Raw genomic sequence first — 18,172 nt, forward strand, 5'->3', positions numbered from 1 at the left:
TGGTCTAGAAAATGCACTGCAAAGAAGTTTAAGAAAAGAATTATGATAACATGTACATTTGTTTGGGTTACGTCTGATCTATTATTTATCATTTTCTTCATAAATATTTTTTTTATACAAATACATATTTGAGTAGCAATATAGTACCGAGATTAAAAAGAACGTTAAGAGAAGGAAAAATCATTAGAAATATTAAAATTATATTCTCTCTCTCTGTCCACAGATTTTGGCAATAGGGAACTGTTCAACAAAAACGCCATAGTAACTCCTTAGTACAAAGACGCTTGGATTAGAACCGGAGGCAATAGAATAAAATATTTTGTTACTGCTTCCGTCACTTTCAAGAGCTCACAAATGACTGCCAGTCTCACAACATACTAAGGTAAGTGATGCATAAAAGATTTTATGATTTCAGAGCATATCTAGAAAGAGTATACTTATTATGTTTCGTTATTGTTTTTGTTTTCTCTATTAAATCACAGCCGATAAGAAAATATGTTTCGTTATTATCTGTTTTTTTATTTCTACCAAATCACAGCCGATAACAAAATGTTTCTTTACTATGTGAGTTTTTCTATCAAATCACAGCTGATAAGAAAATATGTTTCGTTATTATCTTTTTTCTTTCTATCAAATCACAGCCGATAAGAAAATATGATTCGTTATTATCTTTTTTCTTTCTATCAAATCACAGCCGATAAGAAAATATGTTTTGTTATATTTTTTTTTTTTTACCAAATCACAGCCGGTAAGGAAATATGTCATGAGGTTTGATTAAAAATTCGTATTTTCACTTTTTTTAATTTGTATCTGCGAAAACACTACAGTCACTTGAGTAGTTAAAATAGGTCATGAAGACCGAAAGCAATAAAAAAAAACCGTAAAATAAGACCTGAAAAAAGACCAGGAATAAAAAAAAAGAAAACTGAGAGTTGAAAAGGATTGAAAGCAGAAGGGGGCGGGAAATTCAGTGGGAACTTCGTCAGGCGAAACACTTGCTGAGAATAATTTAGACACCTGTTACAAGTGCCTGAAGTTAGTGTCAGCTTCCGGCGAGAAAACTCAAAGAAATATGTCATGCACTTTGAGAGGGATGGCACTAGTGTAAATAGATCTAAACATTAACTTGCCTTATTTAAAAGTTTTTCCTTCTACTTCATGGGTGAAGGCCATTCCATTTTTTATAACTTTCGTACAATGTAGGAAGTTTTATAATGGAGTCAAAAAAGCTATTATGAAGATGTGAATTTTACGGAAGTCAGCTCTCTGTAATCTATTATAAAATCCTAGTGGATCTTTCTTGTTTACCCGCCGTGGTGGCAGGGTAGGTAGGGTATTGGGAGGGTAGGGGAGGCATAACACCTCCTCCCTCTTGTTTTTCACGTTATATCGAAGGATATTGACTTGTAAATAAAACAATGTAATTATGCAAATGCAAGGGAGAGAGAGAGGACCATTCGCTATCACGCTAGGAAACTCCCTTACATACATTACAAGCGAGGCTTACTATAGTAGATTCACATCAACCGTGCATCTGATGTCTAGGCCGGTCCCTTATACGACGCTCCTGATTGGCTGTTGATAAGCCAATAACAGGGCTGGAAACTCTCAGTCTCTCGAGAGAGTTCATACAGGCAGGATGTATGTTCCACCTCTCCTGAGGGATGCTTTTGAAAGACGTATCCCTCAGAAGTGGTGGAACATACATCCTGCCTATGTGAACTCTCTCGAGAGACTGAGAGTTTCCAGCCCAGTGATTGGCTTATCAACAACCAATCAGGACCGTCTTAGGGGACTGGACTAGATATCAGATGCAACGGTAATGTGAATCTACTTCAGTCCTCACCACGTGGCTTTCGTTGCATTTGTTTGCAGCATAGCAGGTGCTATTACTCTTTGTGTGCATGGTGCTGTGTATCTTGTGCATGACCCCAAATCCTCATGAGAAGGTGAGGCAGGTGTTGCCAACCACCCGGCCCCTACCCCCGGAGAAAATTGAATAGAGGCCGGGTGGTCTTCGCGAGTTTTGAAAAATCTGCCCATCTTACGCAGTTTGGGCAACACACACAGATCAGTGAGATCAGTGAGAGAGGAAATGTTTGTTTCATATTTAAGTCTGTTATTACAGGTCGTTACATTGTATTTAGGCAAAACTGGGAAATGAATGTTATGCACGTGTTATTCAGTAGTGTACTTTACGTAAAGTAAACTTACTATATTGTGTGTACGTATATTTTGTGTACATATATGGTCATGCAGTATTGACAAGGTAGGTGGAGTAAGGGTATATGGAGTCCGTGTTACATTTTACCCCGAACTGAGGATATTGTGTGTATATATATATATATATATATATATATATAATATATATATATATATATATAGATATATATATATATGAATGTATATAATTCATTTTTATCACATCACCGTGATATATAGACAAGCAATAAGCTACAAATGTTGGAATATCCAATTCGCACTACCGCGGTAATACTATATTTATATATATGTAAAACCAAAGGGGAATTTTTGAGTTGTTAAGAAATTTGTTCATCTCATGAGCTCGAACCACCGAACACAAGAACTCCCGGCGTTCAGTGACGCCTTAGCCTATCGGCTATCAAGAGGAGCTAAGTCGTTATGTACGTCGTGGGTTCTCGTGTTAGGTGGTTCGAGCCCATGAGACGATGAACTTCTTATCAACTGAAAAGTTGCCCTTCGGTTTACAATATATATATATATATATATAATATATATATATAGATATATATATATATATATATATGTCTTGAGAAACTTACATTCTATTCGCGCAAGGCTTTATCACTAACGATTCTTCTTCGGATTACAGGGTCGTATGCACTACACTATCATTTACTTTACTTTTCCTGATTATTAGATTATTATACTTGCTACAAAATTACAGATCGAGTTATGTCAAAGTACATTCTAAATTTTGGATGTAATGTCGAAAAACATTCCAGCTCTTAACTGGTAATATTTTTGTACACTATATAATGCAGATGTGATTGATGTAGTATCTAAGATATACTTCTGAAAGAATGTTGTATGCTCAGTATTTATTTTTCGTGTGACATGGATAGGATTGCAAGCTGGAAGTAGAAGCCAGCAAATGAACAATAGTGTGTCCCTTAAGGGGACATGCTGAGTCCTCTATGTTTATGCAAACTGCTGGAAGATGAGGTCTTCACACCCACCCAAATATCATTCTGGGTTTCTCGGTCATTAATAATCAGCGGGCAAAAAAAAAAACTTTACGAGACAAAACAGGGTTCATCTCCAGGCTTGCTGGACTGGTATGCAAAAAAAGTCTTCGAGACTTCCAGGACTCGAACGAAAATTCGCGCTCAATATTGTATCAAATACGTCTGAAACTTCAAGAAATTTGGTCGTTGCATAAAACTACGTTGTGTGGATGGCTGATTTTAAGTGACCTAAAAGAAAAAAAAATAGTACCGTCGAGGTAAGAACGCTAAGTTCTCCTCAAGTGTTTTGGCTACCCCCGATTTTTTTTTTACGCTAATTGGTAGACAAAGGAAAACAGAACCCTATCTGTTGTATAACACGTTACCCTTTTCAATACAGTACGCCAGTGATGGGCTTATGTCATAAATGTGGGTTTAACTCATTGACTAAGTTTGACGATTCGGTCAGCATAAATGATATTTAATGATTCAGGTGGAGCTCACTGTATCTCATTTTTTACTTTTAATGTGCAAACTGGATATGACTTTATGATTCCACTCTTGCTCTCTCGTCCTGCTCACACTCAGTGTTTAAATTGTTCGCCGCCTCATATTGATGTGTATTTTAACAGGGAAAATACCAGTTTTCAGGCCGATTGATGTCTCGTGAAGTAGGTGGTTAATAAAGAAAAAAAAGTAAAAAATGCGCCGAAGAAACGTCCAGTGGTGGCCTATGTTGTTGGTACCTATATCGCTGCCAGAAGTACGATTATGGGTATCTTTAACCTTGAATAAGATAAAAACCACTTGAAAGCCTCAGTGGTTTTCAAGATCTTGGGGCGGACGGACAGACAAAGCCGACGCAAAAGTTTTCTTTTACAGAAAACTAAAAGAAGACGTATATATAAGTTATGTTTCAAGTATAAAAGCTAAATTAACGCGATGATAAAAAGAAACGTATTGCAAGGCTTTCGTTTTCTATGTCATCCTCGGTACTTCAAAGTAAATAATTACCACGAGAGCTGTCAGTGCTCCTCCGCTCGGCGAAATAAACTGCCACATGACTCGCTGCTCCCTTGCAGTTGCCGGGATCGATTAAGACTTTTCCCCAGAGCCAGTTTCCAGAGACTATAGTTTAGTTTTCTCCTCTTTATTGTTTGGTATGATTATGTTTGAGCATTGGCTTCCGTGACTGTAACACAGTTATTTGATGAGGATTATAGGTTTGATCTCTTAGGCAGCTTATTTGTTGTTTCAGTGATCTAAACCAACATGCCTCTCTTCCAGACCGTAATGGATGATATGGAATAGTATTACGTTTTATTATATCAGTTCACGCCTGACATTCATTCACATTCTGGTCTCCCTTCGAATTGTGATTTATTCCCCTGTTTCCTTCATACTTCATTTCATGCAGCAATTTTCTTAATCCCAGACTATACATAACACGAAAGGAAGGAGGGAGGGGACTACTAAGCATAGAGGACTGCGTCAACATCGAGAACAGAGCACTGGGGCAATATCTGAAGTGAGCAAGCAGCATATTTCCCACAGCTGTTATAATAATAATAATAATAATAATAATAATAATAATAATAATAATCATAATAATAATAATAATAATAATAATAATAGTGGAATGGACGAAGGCAGAACTCCGCAGCATAGACCAGAAAACTAGGAAACATATGACAATACGCAAAGCACTACACCCAAGAGCAAATACGGACAGACTATACATAACACGAAAGAAAGGAAGGGAGGGAGGGACTACTAAGCATAGAGGACTGCGTCAACATCGAAAACAGAGCACTGGGGCAATATCTGAAAACCAGTGAAGACGAGTGGCTAAAAAGTGCATGGGAAGAAGGACTGATAAAAGTAGACGAAGACCCAGAAATATACAGAGACAGGAGAGTGACAAACAGAACGGAGGAATGGCACAACAAACCAATGTACAGACAGTGCATGAGACATACTAAAGAACTAGCCAGCGATGACACATGGCAATGGCTACTAAGGGGATAGCTCAAGAAAGAAACTGAAGGAATGATAACAGCGGCAAAAGATCAGGTCCTAAGAACCAGATATGTTCAAAGAACGATAGATGGAAATAACATCTCTCCCATATGTAGGAAGTGCAATACGAAAAATGAAACCATAAACCACATAGCAAGCGAATGTCCGGCACTTGCACAGAACCAGTACAAAAAGAGGCATGATTCGGTGGCAAAAGCCCTCCACTGGAGCCTGTGCAAGAAACATCAGCTACCTTGCAGTAATAAGTGGTACGAGCACGAACCTGAAGGCGTGATAGAAAACGATCAGGCAACGATCTCTGGGACTATGTATCAGAACAGATAGGGTGATACGTGCAAACAGACCAGACGTGACGTTGATTGACAAAATCAAGAAAGTATCACTCATTGATGTCGCAATACCATGGGACACCAGAGTTGAGAGAAAGAGGGAAAAGATGGATAAGTATCAAGACCTTAAAATAGAAATAAGAAGGATATGGGATATGCCAGTGGAAATTGTACCCATAATCATAGGAACACTAGGCACGATCCCAAGATCCCTGAAAAGGAATATGGAAAAACTAGAGGCTGAAGTAGCTCCAGGACTCATGCAGGAGAGTGCGATCCTAGAAACGGCGCACATAGTAAGGAAAGTGATGGACTCCTAAGGAGGCAGGATGCAACCCGGAGCCCCACACTATAAATACCACCCAGTCGAATTGGAGGACTGTGATAGACAAAAAAAAAAAAATAATAATAATAATAATAATAATAATAATAATAATAACATAATAATAATAATAATAATATGCTTGAAGTAAACCCTCTTTAAAACATATTTTATTAAAAATTGTTCCAGCATAAGCTGCATTAATTTTATAAAAATAATGCAGCTGATGCAATAATCATTTTGTTTATAGACTACTACTACTACTACTACTACTACTACTACTACTACTACTACTACTAATAATAATAATAATAATAATAATAATAATAATAATAATATAATAATATCTTAAAAAATATTCATAAAACGTGAGTCTTGAAATGGGGTAACAAATCTTCAGTTATGTACATGTTACATATATTTAAAGATAGATCTGCACAATTAGTGTTCGGGAATCTGTTCGATTCCCGTCTTATTGAGATTGAAAAGGGTAACGCAATAGATTCCCGAGAGCTCTTTGTACAGGTTTATCTTTAAATGTATGTACATATACGTCAATGTAGATTTATTTCTCCACAATCATCTTTATTCGGCTCGGAACCATATTACATGGGATATACAAAGATTAACTCGAAACATTGTTCATTGGTGTTAAACTATCAAGTCAGTCAGTAGATCGATTGAACTTCGGACATTTTTGATATCATGTCTGCGATATATTAATTCCTCTGACTATTCCTTCCTTAAAACGTGTTTGTTGCAGATCGAGTTGGTGTCAATCTATTTGCAACGCCAAGTGCGAGAGAGGATTTTCTTTTTGAAGTTCGGCTGTGTCTCGAGTCATAACCGTGAAGTTCTTGTGACTGATTCGGCGTTAGGCTGATAATAACCAGAGGACCCCGTAAGGGGGCTAGTGCCGTCAATGCACCTCACGAGGTGCACTGTAGGCATTAATTAAGGTTCTTTGCAGTGTGCCTTTTGGCCCCTAGTTGCAACCCCTTTCGCTTTCGCTTTCTTCCATCATACTTTTCCCCTCTTGTAACCGTTAATTCGTAGTGCAACAGCTTCGAGGTTTTCCTCCTGTTACACCCTTTCAAACATGTTACTCTTAATTTCCGTTTCATGGCTGAACGACCTCATGGGCCCCAGTGCTCGGCCTCTGGTCTAAATTGTATATTCAGTTCAGTAACCGGAGGACGACAATGACCGAAATCGAAATGAAAGGAAAGCGCTGGAAGACTTGTGTGGAAATCCGGCTCATGTTTTGTTTATTTTCTTCATTGTTGGCCCCCCCCCCCTCCCCCCCCCCCCCACCCCCCCCCACCCCCCCCCCCCCCCCCCCCCCCCCCCCCCGCCCCCACTCTCTCTCTCTCTCTCTCTCTCTCTTTGCTTTTTACTCATTTCTTTTTACTTGTGCGAGTCTTTCGTGGAATTCCGAATAGCAAAAATAAGGTACATTTATTTATAAGGATCCCGTAAATGATTCAAAGGAAACAAGTCAGACGATTTTATTTAGGTATTGAATAGTACTTTTAAGTAAGTATTACTGACATTGTTTATATTTGATCATGATATATATAATAGATATATATATATATATATATATATATATATATATATATATATATAATATATATATATTATTTGTACAAAACAAAGAAACAGTTTTATCTTTCGAATGTAATAGAGGTACATATATATATTAAATTATATAATATATATATATATATATATATATATATATATATATATATATATAATGCACTCTCTCACAGAACAGAGATACAGTTTCCTCTTTTAAATGTTAGTAGCGATTGTGAGAGAGATAAATCCACAATCCCTCAAGAGAACGATTAGAACTGGATTGAGAATACCGTTCGTCCGTTACCATTGCATCGAGCAAAGATCACCTTATTTGTACTAAATCCGTCGCCTCGCGGACGAATTGGATAATAACAGGTTCCAAGAAGGAGCAGCATGTGTGTGCAGCATTTACGTTTACAGGACAACCATAATCTTGAGCGGGCTGAGGGTTAAGCGCCTTGCCTTGCACGACACGCTTCAGCAATCAGGTTTTTGGGGGGCCTCTAGGACCCCTTTACCTCACCCCATATACCCTCCCCCCCCCCCTCCTTCCGAACTCCCAGCGATGCACCCCGACCCCCAGCAATCCTCAACAGAAAATCAACATTCCTCAGGTAGATTCGGTCTTATCTCAACGCCCGCTACTGTTTTTTCCCTTCATTCTCCCCCATTGTTTGTTGCCAAGTATTCATTGATGTCCCTTCCGATTGCGTTCTGCAACACCATCGCCGTTTCATTCATGATCAAGGGAACGTGCTAGCCAACAGAAGCGAATGGACGCGGGCATTAGCTTGCGCTGTATGGCTATAGTATATATCACTGTCCATCATTCAGCAATTAAGTATTCACGAGGAGGACAAAATTAGTTCTTCTGTTTTGATTTTTATACCATTATTTCGGTAACACTCCCAACTCGTACTTAAAATACATATACATTTAAACTTCGCCATGAAATGACTTGAAGGGTTACTCTTTTTCAACTCGACCATAACCTTTCTGTTCTGGCTGACTCTGCAAGCTTGGGATGCATTCTGCAAGCTTGGGATGCATAAGATCTAATCAGTAGACTTTCATCAAAACTAGTCAGCGTACAAAGTGCACATCGTCTTGCATAACAGAAGGAGACAAGCCTCTGTTGTCATTGAACACATCAACAAGAAAGCGGGAACGGTGTTGCTGGTAAAACAAACAGTATTACACCAGAGCCGAACTACGGTAAATAAAAAAAAAGAAGAAAGAAACGAGTACACCCGAATCAAATTGAATATTTGCACTTCCTTATTTATACTAACCCAACGGTGCCCACGCCTCTGGTTTAACCATCTCTCTCTCTCTCTCTCTCTCTCTCTCTCTCTCTCTCTCTCTCATGTGACCACCTTATTCTGGACGCATTTTAATGCATGCAGGTTTACTAACATGATAAATGACCTTTTTAACGTTAAAATTGCCATACTATTATATCAATCTTCACTTCATGTCTCTCTGTGGAAAATGAAAGTTCATAAGAAAAAGTACATATCCGATATCCCAACATGTTTGAGACCTCCTCCAGAGAAAAGGTATAAAATTTATCTATCTATGCTCAGTAACAGAGTATATCAAGTCATTGCAATGAGGAGTACGAAATTCTAGATACTAATTAAACTAAGAAAGTTACAAAGTATCAGTAAACTTCCACTTTGAGTTCTGTTTAAGAAAAAAGCTTTGGGGAGAACAACCTCTTTATCCTGTTTATAGCGTTTGTTGGGCTTCCGCAATGAAGTTAACCGTGTATGTTGAAAATAGGACGTAATAAAGGTAGTTTTATCACTAGGAAGAGCGCTGCTGTCACTGACAGCGGCCTGCTCTCGGAACTTGTTCCACCAGCAGTACCTAAGAAATATATTATTCTATCCTATTAATTTATTTATTTATTTATTTTTTTTTTTTTTTTTTGCTCTATCACAGTCCTCTAATTCGACTGGGTGGTATTTATAGTGTGGGGTTCCGGGTTGCATCCTGCCTCCTTAGGAGTCCATCACTTTTCTTACTATGTGCGCCGTTTCTAGGATCACACTCTTCTGCATGAGTCCTGGAGCTACTTCAGCGTCTAGTTTTTATAGATTCCTTTTCAGGGATCTTGGGATCATGCCTAGTGCTCCTATGATTATGGGTACAATTTCCACTGGCACATCCCATATCCTTCTTGTTTCTATTTTCAGATCTTGATACTTATCCATTATTATTATTATTATTATTATTATTATTATTATTATTATTGTTATTATTATTATTATTAGCATCGAAGCATTTTTTTTCCAATATATTTTCTTTTTTTTTCTTTTTTCTTTTTTAGGTAATAACTCCGCGTCTAGCGTTTCTTTGGAAATTACAGTTTACTATAGTATTTGGGTAGCTTATTAAGATTTCGCCTTAGTGTTTTTTGGGGGTCGACTGAAATTAACTATAGTATTTGGGTCTTATTAAGAATTCTCCCTTGCTTTTTGGGGGGGTCGACTGTAATTTATCCCCAGGGGCTAGTAATAAACACGGCTAAATGCATTTGATGCCCCAATTCCTAGGGGCTTTCTTATTTGCGGGACCGTTTCTTGCAGTCCGTGCGGAGTTATTGCCTAGAATTACATTTTTTTTCTTTTTTTCTAACTAGTAGTTTCTCCGCGTCAGGGGGTAAGTGTAATCAACCATCAGCCGAGGGTCTGGGCAATGATTCTTCTAAACTCTCAGTTCCAGCGTAGCCTAATTTACATACAAATTGACACCAGCGTAACAACTTACATTTTTTCCAGCGTATGTAAATGATACACAGAAAAATATGACGGATTTTCCGTTCGCGCTCTCAGCAACCTCCTGGTGGCCGCCCTGTTAAATATCCCGTGTCGTCAAATTTTTCGGAGTTAAAGTTTCAAATTTCATCTAATTGCACGCAGCCAATTTTTTACTGTAGGTCTAGCACAGCAGACGAAGAAATGAGTATAGGAAGACAACGTTAAGATGGAAAACCTGGTAAAGGTTAATTCTGCAAAAATGCTAATGCCAATAATGGCATTAGCATTTTTGAATACCTTACGGAATATGTTTCATATTGAGTTCGTTTTGATGTGTTTCAAATGGAGAGACTCGAGACTCAAAATTCGTCCCTTACGACGCTCCTGATTGGTTGTTGATAAGCCAATCACAGGGCTGGAAACTCTCAGTCTCTCGAGAGAGTTCACATGGGTAGATTCTATGTTCCACTTTTCCTGAGGGATGCGTCTTTCAAAAGTATCCCCCAGGAGAGGTAGAACATACATCCTGCCTATGTGAACTCTCGAGAGAGACTGAGAGTTACCAGCCCCGTGATTGGGTTACCAGCAGCCAATCAGGAGCGTCGTAAGGGACTGGCCTAGACATCAAATCCACGGTTGACGTGAATCTACTATAGTATCCACCAACCCCGGTTTTTTTGCCATGCCCCTAGGTTAGGTCAGGTTAGGTTAGGCTAGGGAAGGTTAGTTCAACAAGGGAATTTGAATTTTAGGTGTGGGAAACATAATGAGATTGTTTTAAAAAAGATTCTATGGTTAGTTTTCGAAGATATGGCGTCCCGGTTTCTTTAGGGAAGGTCCCGGTACTCGGATACAGTTCGGGAATGACGGGCTCTACAGAGCACTTCGCAGGACTCACGTCATATGACACGGCCGGTCATCAGTCACTTGGGTAAAGGTAATCAAAACTTCACAGTCAGTCCTGCTTGTGTAATCAGCGCTTCATTAAAACTTCTGGGAAGAAGAGGAGGAAAAAAAAAATGTGCATTTTGCCTGAAGTCCCTATTTCCTATTGTATTATCAAATAGGTTGTGGATTCACTCATCGCTGCAGTGGAATTTTATGACGGTGAAAAATAATTTGCGAGAGATAAAGAAGATTTAATACAGCAGAACGCAGTCAGCTACCCTACGGACGAAAGAAGTTTTTGGGTGATGGTGTTAAATAGGAAGGAACAAAGCGTGCTACATAATAAACCTATGGAAATACCAGTGCAACAGGAGACTACCTCGTTGAAGAGCAAGTAAGCTCATCATGAACTAGCTAACTGCAGAAATAAAATCACCTTCTTTTGTTAAGCTTCACGTATTTATCTCACCGGTATATTCAGTCCAGTCTCATTCAAATTGCTTCTGCGTTACTGGACGCCTTTTATGGCCACAATCAACCCTCTTAATCCTCATGAACTAGCTAACTGCAGAAATAAAATCACCTTCTTTTTTTAAGCTTCACGTATTTATCTCACCAGTATATTCAGTCCAGTCTCATTCAAATTGCTTCTGCGTTACTGGAAGCCTTTTATGGCCACAATCAACCCTCCTAATCCTCATGAACTAGTTAACTGAAGAAATCAAATCACTTTCTTTTAAGCTTCACGTATTTTCCACACCAGTATATTCAGTCCAGTCTCATTGAAATTGCTTCTGCGTTACTGGCAGCCTTTTATGGCCACAATCAACCCTCTTAATCCTCCCCTACATCGGGCTCGAAAAATTTTGGATTCGGTCAGGGAGTGAAGTATCACCTTGATCTACAGTGCGTTTTCTTTGTCAAATGAGCTGGTCTGGTGGTTAGTGTCGTGACATGCCACTCAGTTGTCGCTTGGGGTTCGCGTCTCCACCAGGGCGATGAAAAATCACTGGCTCTATCATGATCAGTTTACTACTGCAGTGTGGGGTCTGAGGTTGAAACCAACGTTCTTTGGAAGCTTGAATTTCAAATCAATGGCCCCTTTGGTGTGCTTGTTTCATGTGAATAGGATTCATCTACCGAAATGATAGTAATAATAATAATAATGATAAGTTATACTCGTCATTGGCGTCTACAGGAATTGTTTCCCCGGGATTGCCCCTTATTGATTATTTGCTCTGCTTACTGGCGGAGGGAAATACAATTCTTTCGTCGCCTCTGACCTCATTTCTTCATATAATCATGTAAAGCAAAAGGTGAACTTTAAATATTTCAACAATGTATTTAACTTCACAGTTGGCACAAGGTTTTTTTAACTGGTGGTAATGTGATGTGATGCTCTGACTCGGGACATTTGTCCTTGAAGAACGGTGATGTGAAGCTCCCATAAATTCGAAGAACGCTGATGTGAAGCTCATAATTGAGAACGCTCGAGTGCAAGCTCCATACAATTCGAAGAACGCTGAGATGTTAACCTCACCATTAAAATTCGAAAAAGCTGATGTGGAAACTCCCCATAAACCGAAGAAACGCTGACTGTTAAAGTTCCCATAAATTTCGAAGAACGCTGGATGTATAGCTCCTATAAATTCGAAAAAACGCTGGAAGTGAAGCTCCCATACAATTCGAAAAAACGCTGAATGTGAAGCCCCATAAATTCGAAGAAAACGCTGATGTGAAGATCCCATACATTCGAGAAAAACGCTGGATGTGAAGCTCCCATAAATTCGAACGCCCTGAACGCTGAGTGAAGAAACTCCCATAAATTCGAAGAACGCTGATGTAAAGTTCCCATAAATTTGAAGAACGCTGATGTGAAGCTCCTATAAATTCGAAAAACGCTGAAGTGAAGCTCCCATAAATTCGAAAAACGCAAAAAAACGATGATCTGGGAAGCCCCCATTAAATTCGAAAAAACGCTGATGTTGAACTCCCTAAATTCGAAGAACGCTGATGTGAAGCTCCCATAAATTCGAAGAACGCTGATGTGAAGCTCCCATAAATTCGAAGAACGCTGATGTGAAGCTCCCATAAATTCGAAGAACGCTGATGTGAAGCTCCCATAAATTCGAAAAACGCTGATGTGAAACTCCCATAAATTCGAAGAACGCTGATGTAAAGTTCCCATAAATTTGAAGAACGCTGATGTGAAGCTCCTATAAATTCGAAAAACGCTGAAGTGAAGCTCCCATAAATTCGAAAAACGCTGATGTGAAGCTCCCATAAATTCGAAGAACGCTGATGTGAAGCTCCCATAAATTCGAAGAACGCTGATGTGAAGCTCCCATAAATTCGAAGAACGCTGATGTGAAACTCCCATATAGCTATTCATATGTATTGTCGTCAGGTGTGACAGAAAATGCCATTCGTTACACTACCGTAATGTCAGTCTAGGCTCCCTATTCAAGTAGAGATCAAAAGAAGTAAGACCAAATCCAGGGCAGGTTTGCTATGCAGATCAGTAACACCTTATCGAAACCAGTCGGTGTCTTCACATTAGAGTCGCCACGGGTATCAAATCGGTGTTTTTAAGGTTTGTTTTAAGGTTCGCAGATAGCGAGACGAGGCCATTTTTCTAACAGACGATCAAAAGGTCGTCAGTGCTGACGCCACACGCAGTCTTGCATGGTTACGGGCGGTGGGATTTGATCACTGGAGGACACTTACTCCAAATTGTTAGTAAGTTGTTTTATCTGGAGCGTCTGAAGGGCGTGATAACCTCTTGGCAACACGGCTTGAACAGGAATGTTCGTGTTCGGCATGAAATCTAGTGGAAGACTGTGGTATAATGTTTTCTTTTTAGTTTTCTGAAAAGAAAACTATTGCGACGGCTTTGTCTGTTCGTCCACACTTTTACCTTCCGCCTCAGATCTTAAAAGCTACTGAGGCTAGAGGCCTGCAAATTGGTATGTAGATCATCCACCATCCAGGCATCAAACACACCAAATTGTAGTCCTCTAGCCTCAGTACTTTTTATTTTTTATTTAAGGTTAAATTTATCCATGAACGTACGTTTGGCAAAGCTACCACGACCGGCTGATAGTTTCATGGGCCGTGGCAGAGAAGATATTTTACATTTACTGTTAATCAGTCATTCCCTTTACAGTATATCCCACACTATTAAATGCGGAGAGAGAGAGAGAGAGAGAGAGAGAGAGATGAAGTGCTAGTTATCTCTTGCCACCATCTGAGAAGGAATATGTCTCACATGAAAGGCAAGAAATATGAAGAAATATGGAGACATGTCGAAGGAGTGGTAAAACGATTAGTTTAGGCAAAAAGATAGACCAGATTTCTGTGACATGGTTTGGTCGTGCGAAAGGAATGGGAGATGATGGTAGGTTGGTAAAAGAAGTCTGCAATTTGAAAGTATTGGGAGGAAGAAGATGGAAGGGGTTCTATAAGGGATGGGGGTATTGTGTGGGGGGAGCTTTGGAATTTGAGTGGGTCGAGGGGGGGTCAACATCCGGGAAGTGAGAGAGAGCTTGTAATAAGAAAGAATAAAAGGTGCAGTGTTAGTTATTGAGGGGATTTGGAACGCAGCTACCGCAACCCAGCAGAGAAATAATGATTCCCTACTGAAGTTTATAAATCTCGCTTATGGAAGAGATTTGCGTGGCTAATGGCTAGTGAGTCTTACATGTACCAATTGTATGAGCAGTTCGAAATTTTACCGCACAAAGTGTTCATCCACGAATAATCATTTTCGGTAGGAACGCATAGATATTCATTTCTTTTGCTTTTTTTTCTTTCTAGGGCCACCCGCTGTTAGCGGTAACGGTTTAAACTAGAAAATTAATGCTGTTGTTACTAAAAAAAATCTTTTAACTTTACAATCTTTTGTCACAAGAAAATGGACCAAATTACATCGCTCAGCGTAAATAAACTGCCATGGATAAATTAAACCAGTGATCAGAAACACGCAAGAAAAAATAAACGGGAAAGCAAGTGTGCACAAAAAATCTGACATATCAAGGAGGGATAAAATGAAAGTGTTAATTGCAAAGGTATTATAATTAGAATAACCCTCGACCAGTCTTAGAGAGGAATAATAAAAACAAAATTACGAAACGTCCAGTTGAAACGACGAAGAATTATTATAAAAAATTATGGACTCATTTTCTTTGCATACAAAGGTTCGACGATTAGCATGTCAACTCTGTTTGCACGTAACAAAAAATTGCCTATCCTTGGACGTGCAAGTATTTTACTTTGCAAACAAAGTGCACCGTGTAATAAAGCACAGTCTCTCTCAAATTATTTTTCGGACTTGATTTCCGGATTCCACTGAAGTAGGGTTATTGGTAAGAGGAACCTGTTCTTCATGTTAACCTTTATTTGTGACTTAGTATACACAAACACAAACGCACACACACACACACACATATATATATATACATATAAATATATATATATATATATATATATATCTATATATTCAATTAAGTAGCTGATACACTACATAAAATATTAGTAGATAGGAAGTTTAATGATATATACCTATATGTATATATATTAATATAACCACAACTATCGTTTATCGCAGAATCCACTATGCTTTCGGAGCGCCTCAGTGGCGTGATAGGTATGGTCTTGGCCTGCCACCTCGATGGCCGCGAGTTCGATTCTCTGTTTCCAGTGAGGGGTGAGAGATGCGTATTTCTGGTGATAGAAGTTCACTCTCGACGTGGTTCGGAAGTCACGTAAAGCCGTTGGTCCCGTTGCTGAATAACCACTGGTTCCATGCAACGTAAAAACCCCAGACAAACAAACAAACAAACTATACTTTCGGGATAACTTATACCTAAGGAGAATTATAATTGATGAGTGCTTGCGCGCCATCTAGATTCGAACAATTGTATGCCTATGGCAACCTTGGCCGGCGCAGAGACATGCATCAATTATAATTCCCCTTGGGTGTACTTAGGTTATCCCAAAATATGGTGAATTCGATGTAAAACGACACTTGTCTCTTGATATTTGTAAATAGCAAGGCGTGATGCGACCTCCAGCTTACTCGGGACTCGTGCAAGATTATCCCCTCACGCATAAGTTGTAAACATTATATTCCTAACATAACAGGAAATGGTCTTCGTAATTAATACCTACTCATACTTAGTACTATACTTATACTAACAACAAGGATCAAATAAAAAGGACACAGTAAACAGTAGTTATTAGGTTTACTCCCCAAGTAGGCGAAAATAAGCGTGAGTATAGAAATACCAAAAATGTCTGTCTTTATATTCCATATTCACAGTTTCCTTTAGAGGGGAGGCTCCAGTTGTGTTATTAATAATATTATTAGCGAGAAAGTTATTCTGTGTAGAGAAGATTCAGGGTTGTAATGCATTGCCAGATTTCTTGGTTTTTCTTAAGGGAATTTCAGAGTTCCATGGGAGGAATTGTGACCACATAATGGCAGGCTCAAACTGTCTGTAGGACCACACAAAACACAGTGTGCATTGGTCTGCACTACTGAGAGGTCACGCTGGGCTTTCTCTCCGCTAGCTTGTGTATTTGTGGTAGTATTTTGTTGCGTATTATTTGGGATGCACCTTTTCAGGCAGACAATTTTGGAAAGGGGGTTTTGGGGGGGATGACAGTCTGTCATATGGCGGAAGGGTGCATAGGCCAAAAGAGGCTGAGAAACACTGTAGCTTAGAGAATAGCCGAGGACGTTTATTTTAAGCTTGAAGTTGACACGCCTTTTATTTATTGATTTATTATTAATTTTTTGTAACACATCCACCTGATTGCTACGTTGCCTTTGTTCCAGGATAACCAAAAGACTCTGTATAAGTGCTTGGTTTTACTTTTAAGTGCTTGTTACTTTTAAGCCACTGCTCCACTGCGGGAAGAAACCTCTGTCATAGCATTTTTGGATTTCATCTCTTTCAGGAAATGTCCACGCATGCTACGCCTAATTAGCATACGTGAAGATGTCGTACTGTGTCGAATCACTGCTGTCGTTCGTTCTTGCCATTTACTTTTGCAATGACCCATGTCGCAGTCAGTTAGATATATAACATGGCTGCTGTGTGACACTCATATATACAGAGAGAGAGAGAGAGAGAGAGAGAGAGAGAGGTTGCGGTAAGGTTACAGGCAGGCAGGCAGACAGGCCCCTAGTGGCTCTGCTTCCCTGCCTGATGTGATCACATCTGCAGTCCTAAGACGCTCCCCAACATCACAACAACCAACACGTTCTTGTATTTTGTGGAAGCAGGAAGAGGAAATGAAGCGACGAACGCTTCTTTTTCTTCCCGACTTACACTTCTCAGTCATCGCTTCTTTGTTCGTTCGTATTCGCGTCTGCATAGATGCATTATCTTGAGTACTGTTGAAAAAATACTCATAGTAGCTTGAGTCTTGATATGGAGAAACGTATCCTCAGTTAGGTTTATGTGTTCATATATTTAAAGATACGAGGACTTCTTTCCGTACAGATGTAGGGGGATAGTGCCGCCAATGCACCTCATGCGGTGCAATGTAGGCACTACTTAAGGTTCTCTGCAGCGTCCCTTCTGCCCCTAGCTGCAACTACTTTCATTCCTTTTACTGTACCTCCTTTCATATTATCTTTCTTCCATCTTACCCTCCACCCTTTCCTAACAATATATTAATAGTGCAACTGCGAGGATTTTCTCCTGTTACACCTTTCAAACCTTTTCACTGTCAATTTCCGATTCAGCGTTGAATGGCCTTAGTTGCCCAAGTGCTTGGCATTATGCCTAAGACCTATAAATCGGTCAACGTACGGACAGCATCGGGGAAACTGTTCGATTTCCCTTTTCAATCTGAAATGGGGAATCGAACAGTTTCCCGAATCTCTCTGCACGGATTTATCTTTTATATATGTATATATATGAATAACTCCATTGAATTTGTAGCTACATTATTACTATTATTGTCACTAAAATTTCTGCACATTTATGGACAAATACAAAAACAATAAAAATAACGATACAAAAA

General features: G+C 39.2%; 1 protein-coding gene across 1 annotated transcript in view; it reads left to right on the forward strand.

Annotated features, from left to right (window-relative positions):
* The first annotated feature begins 231 nt into the window (after nucleotides 1-231).
* LOC135202227 (monocarboxylate transporter 12-like) overlaps nucleotides 232-18,172 on the forward strand; it is a 549,632-nt gene continuing 531,691 nt past the window's right edge. Inside the window, exon 1 of the mRNA XM_064231495.1 lies at nucleotides 232-382. The gene's annotated coding sequence lies outside the window, so the exon portion shown is untranslated. The remainder of the gene's footprint in view (nucleotides 383-18,172) is intronic.

This window comes from Macrobrachium nipponense, chromosome 30 (assembly GCF_015104395.2).
Source record: "Macrobrachium nipponense isolate FS-2020 chromosome 30, ASM1510439v2, whole genome shotgun sequence".
In the NCBI taxonomy this organism is placed as follows: domain Eukaryota; kingdom Metazoa; phylum Arthropoda; class Malacostraca; order Decapoda; family Palaemonidae; genus Macrobrachium; species Macrobrachium nipponense.